The following is a 7,319-nucleotide window of genomic DNA, read 5'->3' as shown; positions in this document are numbered from 1 at the left end:
CTCTCTCTCCCTGTCTCTCTCTCCCTCTCTCTCTCTCTCTCCCTCCCTCTCTCTCTGTTTTCTTCATTATTCGCTTGCTTGTTACGCACAAGTCTACTGTTGTTTACAGCGCTGTCAGCCGCTGTTTTTTTCCCTTTTACATTCTTCCGAAAAGAAAACCTCATTTCTGCTGTTCAATACTGAACAAATTTAAACTTTTTAAAATTATTCAAAATGCAAAACGCTTAACGTGTCTCTAATAAAACCGCTGTAACTTCAGAGGTAATGTTCATATGTTGATTAATGGTTTTCTTTCGTTTTTGATGTACTGCAGAATATTTTTATAAATCCCAGGCCAGGAAAACCTTCATGTTTTTCTGTTTTATCTTCAGCTACTTTGACACAAAGGCATCTGCTGTGACGCTCACACCTTTGATAAAGTCTTGTGTGTGTCAGCTTCCTTTTTATTGATACAAAAATATGTAAATGTACTGATCTGAATTATAATATTTCTGACTGTCAAAATTTCCCAGATTTAAATCGAATCGAATTAAATCGAATCGTGGATCGAATCGATTCGGGACCTTGTGAATCGGAATTGAATCGATTCTAGAAATCAGTGACGATACCCAGCCCTAATGTGCTCGGTGTGAGGTCTCGCAGCAAGCTATCAAATACGGCGCATTTCTCGGCTTTAAAAAAAACGCTATGTGTCGCCAGGTGTTTCATCGGATTTGAGGAGTTACCTCCTTTGACAGTATCACAGTATCAGCTTAAAGCACTTGTTGCAGGCTGCTGAGTTTGCATCTTTTGCTGTGAAGTACAGCCAGACTTTGACCGCTTTGCCTTGGGCATTTTTAATCTGTAGCTCTGCTCTAAAAGAACGTACGTACCTGGACCCGCCTACTATCCTCGGAAACGTAAAATGATTGGCTAGAATCTAAAGTGTATCACAGCTCAGGAAAAAAAGCACCGAAATAAAGCACCGAAATAAAGCACCGAAATGTGCGCTGCTTTTCGGTCTGGTTACTACCGTTTATGTCAGAACCGGTGCCATGATGGCACCGGACACCGGTACCCATCCCTACAGTTGCCCCTCCGTTGATCCTCCTTGGGCTCTCGCGCTCTGGGGGGCCTCTGGATGTCTGGGGCCTGGATCTCCTCCATACCTGCTTCATGCCCTGGGGGACGGGACTATGGCTCCCCACACCCTCTAGCAGATCGTTACATTGAGAAACCTTTTGAATACAAGTGCGCATGTCCACACAGGTGTGCACACAGGTGTACACACGAGTGCTCACAAAAGATTTTAATAAAGATTTAGATTTTTATAGATCTGTGCTCTAAACTTTTTAGGATACATTTTTGAGAGATGCATCTTCTCTCAGACAGCACAGGTACATATGGGAAAGCTTTAAAAGGAAACATTCAATTCTAGATTTACAATTCACCACCTGTTGTTATAAATTGTGGAGATACAGAAATTCTTTTATTGCTGCCATATAATCTGCATCATTATAATTGCATTAATAACATTCTTTACAGCATTATTTCATCTAATAATAATTCTCACAGTATTGATATTGCATTACAGTTGTTTATTGAAGATGTCCATTTGAGGATCCTTCCATTATGTTAACTTTTATTACAAATAAATATTTTATACACATTGCATATCTGTGCTTATTTTGAGTTGATGTTCGGTTCATTAAGGGTCTTAAGCTTCACTGGCGTGACTGTCCAGGTGATACATGTTGAGGGAAACTAGAACATAGAAGGATAACTGCAATGCATGCTTACAGTACATATAATACATATAATCTAGGAATGTGTCTGGCCTGAGGCCTTAACTCATTTGGTGTCTTACTATATTTTATTCTACTTGGTAACAGATGATCAGAGTCAATAATTAGCCTCAGAGTCCCTGAGGGCTTGAAGTGTATTACCTTGTATGGAAGGTGTTATAGAAAAGAGAAGTTCTATGTCTGCTTATAGGTATTAAAGATGTACGATTAACTGTGACTAATGTCTGGAACCTATTTTAATCTGTCATTGACGCCATATGGGGGGGGCGTGTACCCCACTGCTTTATAAGTATCCACAGCATGTATTTTGGTCAGAAGACATATGCTGATGTTTTCTCCGGGCTGTTAATAAACTCAACGTTTGATTGCACTTTTCTGGGGCCTCCGTGGTTTGTGACACTGCTCTACATTGATTGATTTCGCAACAAAATCTACCATTTATAACAATAGCTTAGAACATGGATTCACCAATCTAAACTTCATGTGATTAGGTGAAAATGGATAAAATTGAAAACGAACAATCTAAAGTATCTATTTTATAAGAACAATTTACAGTAGCAGGTTTAATTTATATATCGGATGTAAAACTATTATTATATAAATTACAGTGTAATTAGCCATCAATGGGTTTTTTTTTACCACAACACCACTTTACAGCGCTTTTATAAGCAGAATTGTCTCAAAATAAATTACAATACACTCAGAAGTATAAAACTTATGAGACTTTGCAGTTCGTCTTTAAGAAAAGTGTTGTTTAAAGCCACCCTTACTATTTCTACTTATGGGACTTATAGTATCCTTTATTTAATCTACATTTGACACATCAAAACAAAACTTAACAATTCTAAACATGTTTGGATACTGAGTGAAAATCTCATTAGGAATTTGAAAGATAGAAATATTAGCTGTTCTCCTATTGGACAATAAACAATCCAAACCAATCCTCAAGATAACAGAGAAAGTAACAACTTGCCAGTTCACTGAGCAGTCTGTGAACAGCCAAGTGTTCAGGGTTCTTCAAGCATGATGCAGCTATCCAGAGAGATATAGACACATTAGATAAAGCTGTTTAGTGGGAAGTAGATTTGCATGAATTATTAACAATGGTTAAATGTGTGAACATGAAATTGACTTGGATAAATAGAGAGAGGAAGGTTGTATGCTGGTGATGGATGCTAAGTTTGATCCATAAACTGATGATTGAGCACTCAAAGCACTTTGAGCACTTTGTTGCCATCTGATAGTGTGTCAAATCAAGGCAGTAGGTCCAACTCAAGTGTATCATCCACTTCATCTGCACATCTCAGGGCAGATGACTGCCTTGCTCGCACGTCAACATATGCTCAAAGAAAAACACTCTCTTGAAGAATAGGAGGAGCAATTGAGGAGAAAGAAAGAACAACTTCAAGCAGATATGAGCAGTTTGAAGCAGATATAGCTGCAACTGTTGAAAAAGTGAATGTGCTGAGAACTGGATCCACTGTGCGGAGCGTTGCTTCACGGAAATCCATTGGAATGGAATCATATTTTAAAACAAAAAGAAACAGCGTCGAAATCCTTAATGCGGATGCAGAGACTTTTGTTCCACAGACGCTTACCACAGACAGTCACTGGGAATGCAGAGCTTCAAGTAAAAACAACACAACGGAGTATGAAAAGAGAAAGACCTGCACCCACTCTTATGGGACCTTCTGACACTTTTAGACCAATCCAACCTTTGTCTCGGCAACAAGCTGCTAATCCTGTAGCCAATGAAAACCTGCTGTCCATTATGGAAAAATAAAATGAATTAACTTGTATGTCGGCCCATCATCAAAGTCTCTCTTCACTGCCCAAAAGAGAGATTCAAACCTTTGATGGCGATCCTTTACATTTTTAGGATTTTATGTGTTTATTTGAACAGGTCATAGAAGCAAAGACTGGCGATGCTGGCGACTGCCTGCATTATCTTGCACAGTACACCAAGGGGCAGCCCAATGAACTTGTTAAAAGCTGTCAACATACGCCTGATGGTGCTGGATATGTAAAGGCAAAGACTCTTCTGTATGAGCACTTTAGGAATGGACATGTGATTGCATCTGCTTATTGAATAAAGTTCACTCATGGTCACTGATTAAATCAGAAGATGGAAAGGCTCTTCAGGCAGCGGCCTTGAGTGATGGGCACTAGAGTATTGTCCTACCAAGGGGAAGATGCGGGTTGTTTGACAGTCTAGCATCATTCCAGGGTTTTTCTCTTAACGCGCAGCTCCTGAGTGGTCCTGACTTAACAAATGATTTGATTGGCGTGCTGACAAGGTTCAGGAAAGAGGCTGTTGTTTTGATGTCTGACACTGAAGCTATGTTTTACCAGGTGCATGTGCATGTGAATATACTGCCCTACTGAGATTTTTCTAGTGGTCTGGTGGTGGCTTAAATCAGATCATGCAAGAGTACAGGATGTGTGTTCATTTGTTTGGGGCAATGTCCTCTCCAAACTATGCTAACTATGCCCTGCGGAAATGCACAGAGGACAACAAAGCATACTTTAGCCATCAGGTGATTCACATCATTCCATAGTTTTTATGTGGACGACTGCCTTGCTTCAATAGGCTCTGAAGAGGACAGCCATCTCTCTTAACTCAGATTTCAGAGACATCTGCGCCAAGGGCGGCTTTCACTTAACAAAGTGGATAATAGCCACAGCGTTCTGGCAGTGATAGCTGAGGAGGAGAGAGCAAAGAAGGTTAAGGACCGAGACCTGGGTTGTAACCACCTGTTGAGCCAGCATTGGGAGTGTGGTGGTGCCTACAGTCAGATGTGTTTAAGTTCTGCATGTCCATCCCAAACAGACCATTGACCCTGAGAGGGATCCTGTCCACAGTAAGCTCCTTTTATGACCCTCTGGGGTTCCTTGCTCCTGTCATCTGCACAGCCAAAAGGATCCTTCAAGATCCTTCAATCAGCAGTTGCTCAAGAGTGGAAAAGCTGGATGGAAGAATTACACCTGTTAGACAACATCAGCATCAGGTGATGTTTAAGAATTCCTGATTTATGAGAGACCACCACTGCTCAGTTGCACCAGTTTGCAGATGCGAGTGGGAAGAGGTATGGCGCTGTTACCTCACTGCTGCTGCACAACAGTCGTTCGCAGATACTCAGTTCCTTCATAAAGGGGAAAGTCCCGGTTGGCACCTTTAAAACCAGTCATAATCCCCGAGCATGGAATGTGGAAGTGGTAGCAGCAGTTCATATGGCTAGAAGGGAGGAGGGAGCTAAGACTACTTCTCCTAAACTCAGTGTTTTGGACAGAGAGCACCGCAGTGTTGAAATATATAAATAACGAGACTTCCTGATTCTGTGTTTTTGTGGCGAAGTGAGTGTCAGAGATCCTCAAGGCTTCTAGGGCCTCCCAATGGAGGTATGTGAACACAACGCATAACTCGGCAGACCTTGCTTTCAGACGTATGAAGATAGAGACTTTTCTACATGACACTGAATAATAATAATCAAGTTCTGTCAGAGGAAAATATATGCAGAAGAAATTTCCTGCCTCCAAAGGGGAGAGAGTGTGAAACAAAGCATTCACATATATGAGTTGAATCCTGTTTTGGAGGACTATGTGCTGCAGGTTGGTAGATGTCTCAGTAGGGCAATGGAAAAAAAATTCAAAGCACCCTGTCATAATCGCTAAAGATCTTCACATTTCTAATCTCATTCTACAGCATATTCATAAAGAGGTCATGGTGGAAGGAACCACATACTCTCGAAGCTGCATCAGAAATACTGGATTCCTGGTGCTGGTACTTTGATTAGAAACATTATGTTGAAGGTAGAACGTTTCATGGAGTTGCAGGCCAGCAGCAGATGGGTGGCTTGCCCGAAAGCAGATTTGACCAACTTTGTGGAAGCAGAGCGCGACCTGACACGAGCTATGGAAGAAAATCAGGAAAAGATCTCTGATACGCTGTCTTTGAAGGGAGTGAAATGGCTCTTTAGTCCTCCAACTGGATCGCATCATGGCGGAGCATGGGAGTGGTTGAGTCGTTCTGTCAGAAAGATTCTTAATTTCACCCTGCAGACACAGCATTTGGACGAAGAAGGACTCCAAACTGCTCTTTGTGAAGTGTAGTCCATCCTCAACAGTAGACCCATTACACTGGAATCCACTGATCCAAATGATTTGGAATCCTTAACACCAAACCACCTCCTCCTTCTCAAATCCAACCCGTGTTACCCGTCTGTTCCAGAAAGGTAATCTCTTAACGATGGAGACAGGTCTAATATATATCTCACCTGTTTTGGAAAAGATGGATTAAAGAATACTTGCCACAACTTCAACAGTGCCAGAAATGGGGAAGGATTAAATGCAACTTTATTCCTGGAGATGTGGTCCTCATAGTTAATGACTCTGCAACTCGTGGTTCCTGGATTATTGGCAGAGTCACAGGAGCTGTGCCAGAGAAAAAGGAGCTTGTATGTCAGGTCTGGATTAAGACCCCAACCAGCCGTGTGTGCAGACCCGTCACAAAGATATGCCGTCTTCAGGAGACCTTTGACCCATGATGATGACAATTTTGACACAGCGTGACATAACTTACGTTGATTTGACTTTAACACTAAGAGAGATACATCACAGACTGACTATATTTAGGCTATGTGCTGGTAACCTCTGGCCTATGACTGACTGACCATGTGTGGACAGAAGAAGAGAAGAAAAGAAAAAACGACTTCGGTGGACTTTTTGAGCATGTTATGTTGTCTAACTGGTTGTCTGTGATGTGATGTGTACGTCTTGAGTTATGGTGTCCAATATGTAATTATTACAGTACTGATGCAGGCAACAGTACTGATTAGTTGCCGGAATGTGGTTGATAGGCATAGCTTTGTTGGTGGGTGTTGGTGTGAAGTGGGTGATGGGGGAAGTCGTCTGTTGCTGACCGCTCAAGCCAGGAGTGTTGTCATCACTGTTGTTTTGGATGGATTTTAACAATTTTTGATACCATATAAAGAAGTCTTAAATTGAAACTGAATTGCATTACATTGGCCTCTAGTATCACTGTATGGAATCTGGAATCTTCCCATCCACCTGTTAGTGACCCTCCATCTGAATTATTAATATTAATATTAACAAACTAGCAGGTGGAGAAGGCCCCTACTGGCTCATATCTATGGGGGTGATTTCTGCTCATAACGCCCATTGTGTAGACCGATAACATCCGAAGTGCATAGGGATAAATCGCAACTGCTGAAACCTTTTGGAATAGGGTTTGCAGATATTTTTTTTCTTTGAGTACTACAAAGAAAACAGATTTCACTACTTGGGTAACACAGTGATACAACTGTTAGCAATGTCACCTGAAAAACATTTTATGACATTACCTTTGCCAACCACATCAGTGTCACTGAAAATGGTGAATATGAGCTGATTTTTCCACAGGTTACTCATTATGGAAGCGAGCCAGAGATTGTGATACAACATACAAGAGAAGGGCTGAAATGAAAGAATGAAAGACCTGTAAAAAGGACACAGGCTTTTCAAATCCTAAATAAATTA

This window comes from Astatotilapia calliptera, chromosome 5 (assembly GCF_964374335.1).
Source record: "Astatotilapia calliptera chromosome 5, fAstCal68.1, whole genome shotgun sequence".
NCBI lineage: Eukaryota > Metazoa > Chordata > Actinopteri > Cichliformes > Cichlidae > Astatotilapia > Astatotilapia calliptera.
Note: the sequence above shows the minus strand (reverse complement) of the source record.